We start from the raw sequence: 13,157 nt of genomic DNA on the forward strand, positions 1-13,157 counted from the left end.
TCCACCTATAGTGCTATATCCATGGCTCACGCTCATGTATTGCGTGAAGACTGAAGAAGTTTGAGAACATCAAAAGTATGAAACCATTGATTGGCTTTCATCGGGGTTGTGCATGATTTAAATATTTTGTGTGATGAAGATAGAGCATAGCCAGACTATATGATTTTGTAGGGATAACTTTCTTTGGCCATGTTATTTTGAGAAGACATAATGGCTTTGTTAGTATGCTTGAAGTATTATTATTTTTATGTCCATATTAAACTTTTTTTCTTGAATCTTTTGGATCTGAATATTCATGCCACAATAAATAAAATTACATTGAAAATTATGTTAGGTAGCATTCCACATCAAAAATTCTGTTTTTTATCATTTACTTACTTGAGGACGAACAGGAATTAAGCTTGGGGATGCTGATACGTCTCCAACGTATGTATAATTTTTGATTGTTCCAGGCTATTATATTATCTGTTTTGGATGTTTAATGGGCTTTAATATGCACTTTCATATTATTTTTGGGACTAACCTATTAACCGGAGGCCCAGCGCCAGTTGCTATTTTTTTTCCTATTTCAGTGTTTCGCAGAAAAGGAATATCAAACGGAAAACAGAATGAAACCTTCGCGAGGATTTTTTGGAACAAACGCAATCCAGGAGACTTGGAGTCTACGTCAAGGAAGCAACGAGGCGGCCACGAGGTAGGGAGGCGCGCCCCCCACCCTCGTGGGCCCCTCCTAGCTCCACCGACCTACTTCCTTCGCCTATCTATACTCTTATACCCTGAAAACATCCAGGGGAGCCACGAAACCACTTTTCCATCGCCGCAACCTTCTGTACCCAAGAGATCCCATCTGGGGGCCTTTTCCGACGATCTGTCGGAGGGGGATTCGATCACGGACATCAACACCATAGCCTCTCCGATGATGTGTGAGTAGTTTACCACAGACCTTCGGGTCCATAGTTATTAGCTAGATGGCTTCTTCTCTCTCTTTGGTTCTCAATACAAAGTTCTCCTCGATGTTCTTGGAGATCTATTCGATGTAATTCTTTTTTGCGGTGTGTTTGCCGAGATCCCATGAATTGTGGGTTTATGATTAAGATTATCTATGAAAAATATTTGATTCTTCTCTGAATTCTTATATGCATGATTTGGTATCTTTCCAAGTCTCTTCGAATTATTGGTTTAGTTTGGTATACTAGAGTGATCTTTCTTGCAATGGGATAAGTGCTTAGCTTTGGGTTCAATCTTTTGGTGTCCTTTCCCAATGACAAAAAGGGCGGCAAGGCACATATTGTAATGTTGCCATCAAGGATAAAAAGATGGGGTTTATATCATATTGCTTGAGTTTATCCCTCTACATCATGTCATCTTGCCTAATGCGTTACTCTGTTCTTTTGAACTTAATACTCTAGGTGCATGCTGGATAGCGGTCGATGTGTGGAGTAATAGTAGTAGATGCAGAATTGTTTCGGTCTACTTTACACGGACGTGATGCCTATGTTCATGATCATGCCTAGATATCATCATAACTATGCGATTTTCTATCAATTGCTCGACAGTAATTTGTTCACCCACCGTAATATATGCTATCTTGAGAGAAGCCACTAGTGAAACCTATGGCCCCCGGGTCTACTTTACATCATATTATTTTCTCTTTTATTTTGCAATCTTTACTTTTCAATCTATACAACAAAAATACCAAAAAATATTTATCTTATTATCTCAATCAGATCTCACATTCGTAAGTGACCGTGAAGGGATTGACATCCCCTTTATCGCGTTGGTTGTGAGGTTCTTGTTTGTTTGTGCAGGTGCTAGGCGACTTGCGTGTAATCTCCTACTGGATTGATACCTTGGTTCTCAAAAACTGAGGGAAATACTTACGCTACTTTGCTGCATCACTATCGGTGTCAAAATTGGCGGATCTCAGGTAGGGGGTCCCGAATTGTGCGTCTAAGGCGGATGGTAACAGGAGGCAGGGGACACGATGTTTTACCCAGGTTCGGGCCCTCTTGACGGAGGTAAAACCCTACGTCCTACTTGATTATTCTTGATAATATGAGTAATACAAGAGTTGATCTACCACGAGATCGGAGAGGCTAAACCCTAGAAGCTAGCCTATGGTATGATTGTATGTTGTCCTACGGACTAAAACCCTCTGATTTATATAGACACCGGAGGGGGCTAGGGTTACACAAGGTCGGTTACAAAGGAGGAGATATACATATTCGTATTGCCTAGCTTGCCTTCCACGCCAAGTAGAGTCCCATCCGGACACGGGACAAAGTCTTTAATCTTGTATCTTCATAGTCCATCAATCCGACCAAAGGATATAATCCGGTTGTCTGGATACCCCCTAATCCAGGACTTCCTCAGTAGCCCCCGAACCAGGCTTCAATGACGATTAGTCTGGCGCGTAGTGTTTTCTTCGGCATTGCAAGGCGGGTTCATATCCAAATTTTGAATGTTTGTTAAGCAGTGTCCGGCCCCATAAATGTTGGACCTCTTGGCTTCTGCGCCCACTAAGGGCTATCTCCCATGCATCGAATGAATACGAGGCGCCAGGGCATTTTTACATTCGCCCCCCTAGCCAGATAAAATAAATTGTCTATTAAAGGGATGGGGATTCTTAGATCCAATCCATATCATCCTCCCCCAGCGAGAATCCATCGGAGCGTGCTTCAGAAAAATCCACTCCAACATGGCCGACCTCCGCAGCTCCGCCTCCTGCCCCCGTAGCCCTAAGCCCGGTGATTGGGAGAGGTGTTCAGTCCCACACAGTCGATTAGTCGAAATGCAGACTAAGGGATTTATCCCTCCAGCGTATATGGTTCCCGTCCGAGCTGGGCTCGTCACCTACAACGGTAGGGAGCAAGCGGAGAGCTTCCCTAGCCCCTCTACGGGGGAGCGGGTATGCCTTGTTCCTTATTTATTAAGGGGACTCGGATTTCCAATTCATTCGTTCCTCCGCGGGCTCCTAGAGTTTTACGGCCTCCAACTGCATAATTTCACCCCTGCTTCTATATTACACATCGCCGGCTATGTTGCCCTTTGCGACTTATTCCTAGGCTGCGAGGCTCATTTCGAGCTGTGGGAAAGGTTATTCTGCCTCGTCCCCCGCACATAGAAGGGGTCACTTTATCAAGTGGGCGAAGCCAAAATATGGCGCATCACCGAAACCGGATACCTGTCCGGTACTCCGAAGAAGACGTCCGAAGACTGCCCTTCGGAATGGTTTTATATGGAGGACGTCCCCCTTCCGGGCCCTGTTTGGTGGGGTCTTCCTGAGTTCATCAATGCTCCTCTGAAGAAATGCCGAAGTTGGCGCCCACGGAGCCCCCAGGAGGAAGACAATAGAGAATTCCTTTACCTGATGAACCGGATTAAAGCGCTGGCTCAATCAGGATTGACAGTAATCGAGGTTATGTCAATATGCATAGTGCGGGGAGTGCAGCCACTTCAATATCGAGGGCACCCCCTATGGTGTTTAAACGGGGAAGACGATGCCACCCGTTGCGGGCATAAGGGTCCGGACAACGCTGCCGCTTTAGCAAAAAATTGTCCGAGTTGTTCAAGGGAGAGGAAGAGGAGTTCGTCCGCATCAAGCCACGGGATGGATTCTTTGTGTACAACCCTCCAAGCTGGGTGAGTTATATCTCCCTACTCCCATTCTTCCTGCATTCTTTGTCGTAGGTATTCACCTTGCCATTGTGCGGCAGGAACGGCGAAAAGCCATAAGGGAGGTCAACAGCCCATCCCCACAACCAGAGGACCCTGACCGGGCCCTTGGTCCCGGACTCGAAGAAGATCCGGACATATTCATGGAGCTGATAGACCGGCAGTTCTATCAATTAAGCTATGATGACGCCATGGTGGCCATTACAGCCGACTATCCTGGACTGCTTCCTGCGTCGCACATAAGAAAAAACAAAATTCCCAACTCCAAAAACTAGGATCCCCTTTTAGACACTTCACCTACCATATACATATGGTGTTTTACAGGGAAGGCCTTCGGGACGCCGTGCCGAACCCACAGCAACTAGCCAACAAGAGGCACCGAGGCCGGGCAGGCCAAAAAGGAAGGCGGTCAGGACGGAGATGCCGGCGCAGAGGTATGACAAAAACCCCGCTCCGTGGTTGTCATCTTTCTCAAAACGTAATGACGTCCATGTTTCTTTAATAGAAAAAATGCTCGCCGGAATGTGTCCGGTGAGGCTACCCATCATGCTTCCACCAGTCGGGCTCCAGGACCAGACATAGAGGCGGAAGCTGACATGGGGCGGACGCCGAATACTCCTCCTACATAGGATGCGGATAGACTATCCGCTACAAATTCAGAAGTGGAGAGCGCCATGAATCATAGGCGTCGCCGAGCCGTACTCCGTGACGCTTGCTTCTCCCCAGAGGCATTTGATGCCTTCAATTCTGGAGACGCGTACATCCGTGCTGCTCAAAATGGTCTAGCCAGAGCCACAGACCAATATGTAAGGGATGTAAGGGTAAGCAAATCTGACGATTATATGTATCAGTAGCCCCTGAGACTTGAAACAGTTAGCAGAAGTGATTTAAGGATCATCTATTGTGCAGGTTCTTACAGAGAAGAATACTCGACTGTCACAGGAGCTGGAGGAATGCAAGACCCAACTTTGGGCCACCATTGCCGCATTGAAGGAACCTAAAAAGTCCCCAGCAGGTAACATTTGTTTCAAAGAATGATAGGTACCATATAGCATGCGGTGTGGCTACAGATCTAACAATAGATACTGCAGATGAATCGGGAGAGAATCCGGAGGACCAGCATGTCGTACGACAGCTAAAGGCTGGCGAACGCGTGCTGACTGAGGTCAGGCAGGAGAAAAACAATCTCCAAGATGCCAATACCAAGCTGAGCATGGAACTGAAAGATATTCGAGCCCAGCTTGCGGACTCCAAGAAGGAGAATAAGCGGCTTCGGCGCGGCATTTTCAGTAAGTGCTTGAACGAACCCTTAAAAAGGGGACGGCGGAGAAGCCGGCTAACAGAGTTATGTCCGCAGGTATGCTGACGGGTCGTCCCGCGGAGGAGATGCCCGGGTCTGCGGGTGATCTTCTATCCGAGCTCTCACAACTGCACGAACAAGTTCGGCAGGTGATGCAAGGTATTGCCCAGACCTTGTGTCCATCAGTCTCCCTACCAAAAGGCATTGGAGAGCTTGCGGAGAAGCTCAAGGGAGCACGGCGGCGCTTCTGATTATGGAAGATATCGGCCTGCCGTCAAGGTGCCAGGGAAGCCTGGGCCATGGTGAAGACGCGGTATACCAAGGCTGACCCGAACCACATGGCCGAGGTCGGACCTGTGGGGCCCGATGGGAAAGAGATCCCCGTTAGCTTAATCTATGGGCAAGTAGAATTAGCCGCAAAATATTCTCAACATGATTGTAGGCTAGACCGCCTGTTGGATGGTATAGAAGAGGAATTTAGTCAGTCTACATGACTATGTAATTAAAATGACATGTATAATTCCTTCTAGCCGGATTCTAAATCATTTGTCATGGCGGACCTTTTCGCTTCAACCTCGGGACCCGATAGTCCAGAGTGTTTCCGAATACCCGCTTAGTTATATAAGAACCGGGGTATGCGTGGAAACCAGGCGTAGGGGTCATTAGTGCTTGAACAGACAAGTACCCAACTAGTTATGTTATATTACATGGGTAGTAAGAAACATCTTCCAGGGAGAATAGTTTCGTTAGTGGTTCCTTTCCCTGGGTATGCATGCCCTAAGGTGCATGTCCGGACTGCAAGAGGAGACGCGGGGAAAAACATTTGGGGCATATGTGGAAAACAAATAAAGATCATCTTTTTTTCGCCAATCGAATATTCCCTTAAGAACGCTAGCTTTCGGCTTCACCCAGTCTGAGGTACACATCCGGCTGACCCGGCAGTAACAATCGCAGAGGTGCTCCCCTTATGCCCTAGCCGAAATAATGGTAACGTAGGGCATAAATACAAGAGCCAGGCAACCCAGCTTGGCCAAAACTTAAGTCATATCGATGCATATAATGGCGAAGAAAAGGTACATGCGGAAGAATAACACACATGCGAGGCATAAAGCCCAGAAATATAATTAAGCTTCTGTGTAAGAAGCCCCCAGGTATAATGAGCGCGGTTAGCGCGTCTATAGTGTGCAAGCGAGGCGCAAGTTGGCCCTTGAAGGCCTTGAGGAAGAATAAAAAGAAAGAAAGAGAAAAAAGATAGATAATGTATATGCAAAAAATGGACAGAGAAAGGAGACGAACATAGAGTCCGGCGCTAGGCGTAGAATCTTCGGAGCCTGGCTGCGTTCCATGGGTTCGGCTCAAGTCGATTATTCGATGCATCCCGCTTGGTATTTAATGAACGGACCTTCCCATTTGGGCTTGAGCTTGGTCTTTTTCTTCTCCGGTAGGCGTAGAACTAACTCACCAATGTTATAAGTTTTGGTCCGTACTTCTCTGCTTTGGTATCTACGAGCCTGTTGCTGATAGAATGCGGAACGAGCTTTTTCCACGTCGCGCTCCTCCTCCAGAGTGTCCAGACTGTCCTGCCGATCGAGCTCGGCTTCTCTTTCTTCATACATGCGCACTCGAGGTGAATCATGAATTATGTCGCAGGGCAGAAGTGCCTCTGAGCCGTACACCATAAAGAAGGGTGTGTATCCGGTAGTACGATTCGGCGTGGTCCGCAACCCCCAGAGTACGGAGTCGATCTCCTCTACCCAGTGCGTGTTAGAATCCTTTAAGGACCGCACTAATCTGGGTTTGATGCCGCTCATGATAAGACCATTTGCTCACTCGACTTGGCCGTTGGTTTGTGGGTGATAAACGGAAGCATAATCGAGCTTGATGCCCATGTTGCTGCACCAGAGTTTTACCTCGTCGGCCATGAAATTCATGTCGTTGTCAGTGATGATGCTATGGGGGACGCCATAACGGTGTACAACCCCAGATATGAAGTCTATCACCAGTCCGGATTCGGCTGTTTTAACAGGTTTGGCTTCTATCCATTTGGTGAATTTATCCAGCATGACTAGTAAGTATTTTTTCTTATGGGTTCCCCCTTTAAGGTGTCCAACCATGTCAAGCCCCCAGACCGTGAAAGGCCAGGTAATGGGGATTGTTTGGAGGGCGGTTGGTGGCATATGGCTTTGGTTTGCAAAAAGCTGGCAACCGGCGCAGCGTTGGACCAAGTCCTGTGCGTCTGCCTGGGCCATCGGCCAATAAAAACCTGTACGGAAGGCCTTGCTTACCAGGGCCCGGGCTGCGGCGTGGTGGCCACCGAGTCCGGCGTGAATTTCTGCCAAAAGCTTCCGCCCTTCCTCTTCGGAGATGCACCTTTGAAGTACTCCGGTAGTGCTTTTTTTATACACCTCTCCCTGGTGGACCCTGTAGGCTTTAGATCGCCGCACTATGCAGTGTGCCTCATTTTGGTCCTTGGGAAGTTCCTTCCTAGTTAGGTAGGCCAAGAATGGTTCTATCCACGGGGCAATGATGGCCATTATGACGTGGGCTGAAGGTGTTATTTCAGTGGCAGAGCCTCCGATTATGTCAGAGTGTTCGGTATCGGGCATTTTGGCTGGGTCCGGACTATTGTTACCGGTGCCCCTTCCCATACCACGGATGGCTTAAACAACCTCTCCAAAAAGATGTTGGGGGGACCGCATCGCGTTTTGTGCCGATGCGGGCGAGGATATCCGCCGCCTGATTGTTTTCCCGAGCCACATGGTGAAATTCGAGCCCCTCAAACCGAGCTGACATCTTTAGGACGGCGTTTCGATAGGCCACCATCTTTAGATCCTTGGCATCGAAGTCTCCATTTATTTGGGATATTGCGAGGTTCGAATCCCCACGCGCCTCCAGGCGTTGAATGCCCATGGAAACTGCCATCCGAAGACCATGTAAGAGGGCTTCGTATTCGGCTACGTTGTTGGAGTCTGTATATAGTATCTGCAGTACATATTGAACTGTATCTCCGGTTGGGGACGTTAGGGCGACGCCAGCCACCAGACCAGCCAGCATTTTGGAGCCGTCGAAGTGCATGATCCAATTGGAGTATGCGCCGTACTCTTTAGGGAGTTCGGCTTCCGTCCATTCGGTGACAAAGTTGGCCAATACTTGCGATTTAATGGCTCACCGTGGTTTGTATGTTATGTCGAACAAGAGGAGCTCAATGGCCCATTTGGCAATCCGACCCATGGCGTCGCGGTTGTTTATAATATCATTAAGTGGCACTTCCGAGGCTACTGTAATCGAACACTCTTGAAAGTAGTGTCGCAGCTTCCGGGAAGCCATGAATACCGCATAGGCTATCTTTTGATAATGTGGGTACCGTGATTTGCATGGAGTGAGGACAGTGGATACATAATATACTGGCTTTTGAAGAGGGAATTTATGTCCGTCCGCCTCTCGTTCGACGACGAGCACTGCGCTTACAACCTGATGAGTTACCGCAATGTATAACAGCATTGGTTCGCCAATGTTTGGCGCGGCCAGGATTGGGTTGGTTGCCAGTATGGCTTTTATTTCTTCCAATCCGGCTATGGCAGCGTCAGTCCACTCAAAGTGTTCGGTGCACCGAAGGAGGCGATAAAGGGGTAATGCCTTTTCTCTTAAGCGGGAGATAAAGCGGCTTAGAACCGCCACACATCCAGTTAATTTCTGGATTTGTTTGAGGTCTGTTGGAGTAGCCAATTGTGACAAAGCTCGGATTTTGGTCGGATTAGCTTCAATTCCTCTACTGGATACAATGAAACCCAGGAGCTTTCCGGCTGGTATGCCGAAAACGCATTTTTCCGGAATGAGCTTGATGTCGTATGTTCGGAGGTTGTCGAATGTGAGCCTCAAGTCATCTATTAGAGAGTCGACGTGTTTGGTTTTGACGACCACATCATCTACGTATGCCTCCACTGTTTTGCCGATCTGTTTCTCCAGACATGTTTGAATCATGCGGTGATATGTTGCATCGGCGTTTTTGAGCCCAAAAGGCATTGTGTTGAAACAGAAGGGGCCGTATGGTGTGATAAATGACGTTGCAGCTTGGTTGGACTCCACCATTTTGATTTGGTGGTAACTGGAGTATGCGTCGAGGAAACACAATGACTCGTGTCCTGCGGTAACATCGATAATTTGATCAATGCGGGGGAGGGGGGAGGGATCCTTTGGGCAAGCCTTGTTGAGGTCCTTGAAATCGATACATAGGCGCCAGGATTTGTTCTTCTTTGGTACCATCACTAGGTTTGCTAGCCAGTCCGGGTGTCTTATTTCTCTAATGAATCCGGCCTCCAATAACTTGGCTAGTTCCTCTAGCCTGTCTCTTAGGTTCAGAGAAACGCCGAAGAGCCTGCTTGACCGGCTTGAATCCCTTTAGGATATTGAGGCTGTGCTCGGCTAGCCTACGTGGGATTCCTGGCATGTCTGAGGGGTGCCAGGCGAATATGTCCCAATTTTCGTGCAGGAACTCTCGTAGTGTGGCGTCCACGACGGGGTTTAACTGTGCCCTGATGGAGGCTGTTTTTGTAGGGTCCGTTGGGTGGACTTGGAATTTGACTATTTCATCCGCTGGTTTAAAAGATGTGGACTTGGATCTCTTGTCAAGTATCACGTCGTCCCTGTCCACTATGGAGCGTAGCACAGTTAATTCCTCGGCCAAAAGGGCTTCGGATAATGCCTCGAGGGCCAATGTGGCTGTTTTGTTTTCAGCGCGGAGTGCTGTGTCCGGATCACTAGCGAGAGTGATGATTCCGTTGGGCCTAGGCATTTTGAGCTTCATGTACCCATAATGGGGTATGGCTTGGAAGATCGTGAACGCCTCCCATCCTAAAAGGGCGTGGTATCCACTACTGAACGGGGCCACTTGGAATGTAATTTCTTCGGACCTATAGTTCTCCGGCGTGCCGAATACCACATCTAGTCTGATTTTCCCAGCACAGCGTGCTTCCCGACTGGGGATGATTCCCCTGAAGGTTGTGCTGCTTTGCTCAATGCGGTTCCAGTCTATTTCCATTTTTGAAGAGTTTCCTCATAGATGAGGTTTAATCCGCTGTCGCTGTCCACGAGTACGTTGGTGAGTCGAAAGCCGTCCACAATTGGACTGAGGACCAGTGCAGCTGGTGCTCGGGCTGTTCGGAATTTAGGTTCGTCACTAGCATTGAAGGTAATAGCCATGTCACTCCATGGATTCATTGCTGCCACATGGCAGATTTCGGCGAGGCTGCGGAGTGTTTGCTTGCGCCTATTATTTGATGCGAAGGTTTCAAAGACTGTTAATACCGTGTTGTTATCCACGGGATGGTGCTCTGTGGCATTTGGGATGAGAAGATCCTCACCACTTTTGGCCACCTGCCGGAGTATCCAACATGCTCTAAGGCTGTGTGTTGGTATGGTATCCATTGTACTATGAATTTTGCAGGGTCCGTTAAGCCATCCCTCCAATACGGTTCCATGCCCTGTGGAGGGTTTTTGTTTCTTTGGAACTAACTCGGGTGTCTTATGATAGTGCACCCTTTTACTTCGGACTGGGTGTATATTACGAGCCGGATAATCCCAAAATTTCGTTTCGCATTTCCAGGCGCTTTCCATCGCACAGTACTTACGTACTATGGATGCTAAGTCGGCGAAGCATGATATGTCACGGCGACTTACGGCGTTAAGGATTCCCTTGTCCATGAAATTATTGCAGAAAAATGAGACTGCGTCTTCCTTGCAACAGTCCTTAACCTTGTTCATCACAAGGAGGAATCAGGCCCAATAATGATGTACTGTTTCATGGGGCTCTTGCCTGATGTGGGAAAGATCGTTTATGTCTGGGTGGGTGGGTGGATTTGAGTCCAAACCTCTACCCGATCTGAGACCTAGGGGCCGAGGAGTTTCCAATCTTGAAAGCTCAGATTCCGGAGTGTTGCCCGATAAGTCTGGCCCGCTGCCTGACTCTAAGTTCAGGGCTTGGGTGATGTCCTCCCGTAAACGGGTATCCGGCTCGGAGAGCTCAGGAATCCGGACATAGTTAGTCCTCAAGACAGACTCTAGAAGTTAGTAGACAAACTCCAGAAGTTAATCACCCTTTCCTCTTCAAGGGAAAACCAACGCATGCTCAAGAGGTAGCACATAGGTGCTAGCATGAGTGCTATTCCTTACACCTTATATCAAGAAACTATGAATGACATAGCACCTGCAGAGATAGAAGACATAGATGTTACTATTAAACTTGCTAATAGAGACACTATATCACCAATTGGGATTGTTAGAGATGTTGAAGTCTTGTGTGGGAAAATAAAATACCCTACTGATTTTATTGTTCTTGGTTCCCCACAAGATGACTTTTGTCCCATTATGTTTGGTAGACCTTTCTTGAACACCGTTAATGCCAGAATAGACTATGAGAAACAAACTGTCGGTGTTAGTTTTGGTGATGAGTCTCATGAGTTTAATTTTTCCAAGTTTAGTAGAAAGCTTCATGAAAAAGAATTGCCTAGTAAGGACAAAATAATTGGTCTTTCTTCTATTGATGTACCACCTACTGATCCACTAGAACAATATGTGCTAGACCATAAAATGATTTACACATGCATGAAAGAAATGAAATAGATAAGATTTTCTTTGAACAACATCCTCTGCTTAAACACAACTTGTGTATTGAAACTCTAGGAGGTCCTCCTCCCCCTAAAGGTGATCCTGTGTTTGAATTAAAACAATTGCCAGACACTTTGAAATATGCTTATCTTGATGAAAAGAAGATATATCTTGTTATTATTTGTGCTAACCTTTCAGAACATGAAGAAGAAAGATTATTGAAAGTTCTAAGGAAGCACCGGGCTGCTATTGGATATACACTTGATGATTTAAAGGGCATTAGTCCCACCCTATGTCAGCACAAAATTAATATGGAACCTGATGCTAAACCCGTTTTTGATCACCAACGTCGGTTAAATCCAAAGATGAAGGAAGTGCTAAGAACGGAAATATTAAAACTTCTGGAAGTAGGTACAATCTATCCCATAGCTGACAGTAGATGGGTATGTCCTGTTCATTATGTCCCTAAGAAAGGAGGTATAAATGTTGTTTCTAATGATAAGAATGAACTTATTCCACAAAGGATTGTTACATGCTATAGAATGGTAATTGGTTTTAGAAAATTAAACAAATCAACTAGGAAAGATCATTACCCTCTACCTTTTATTGATCAAATGCTTGAAAGATTATCTAAGCACGCACATTTTTGCTTCCTTGATGGATATTCTGTTTTTTCACAAATACCTGTCTCTCAACCTGATCAAGAAAAGACCACTTTTACTTGTCCCTTTGGAACCTATGCTTATAGACGTATGCCTTTCGGTTTATGTAATGCACCTGCTACCTTTCAAAGATGTATGCCTGCTATATTCTCTAATTTTTTTGAAAAGATTGTTGAGGCTTTCATGGATGACTTCTCTGTGTATGGGAAGTCTTTGGATGGTTGTTTAAGCAATCTTGATCGAGTTTTGTAGAGATGTGAACAAACAAATCTTGTCTTTAATTGGGAGAAGTGCCACTTTATGGTTAATGAAGGCTTTGTCTTGGGTCATAAAATTTCTGAAAGAGGTATTGAAGTGGACAAAGCTATGGTTGATGCAATTGAGAAAATGCCATGTCCTAAAGATAAAGGTATCCGTAGTTTCTTAGGTCATGCTGTTTCTATAGGAGATTTATCAAAAACTTCTCTAAAATTTCTAGGCCTCTTACAAATCATTTGCAAAAGGATATTACTTCTGTTTTTGATTATGATTGTTTAGAAGCCATTAAAACACTCAAGAAAGCCTTAATTTCGGCACCTATTGTTCAACCACCTGATTGGAACTTGCCTTTTGAAATTATGTGTGATGCTAGTGATTATGCTGTTGGTGTTGTTCTAGGACAAAGAGTTGATAAGAAACTGAATGTTATTCATTATGCCAGTAAAACTCTAGACAGTGCTCAAATAAACTATGCAACTACTGAAAAGGAATTCTTAGGGGTGGTGTTTGCTTGTGATAAATTTAGACCTTATATTGTTGATTCAAAAGTAATTGTTCACACAGACCATGCTGCTATTAAATATCTTATGGAAAAGAAATATGCTAAACCTAGGGTTCTCTTATTACAAGAATTTGATTTACATATCACTTATAGAAAA

This window comes from Triticum urartu, chromosome 2A, assembly GCF_056163025.1.
Source record: "Triticum urartu cultivar PI428250 chromosome 2A, HENAU_Tu73, whole genome shotgun sequence".
Classification (NCBI taxonomy): domain Eukaryota; kingdom Viridiplantae; phylum Streptophyta; class Magnoliopsida; order Poales; family Poaceae; genus Triticum; species Triticum urartu.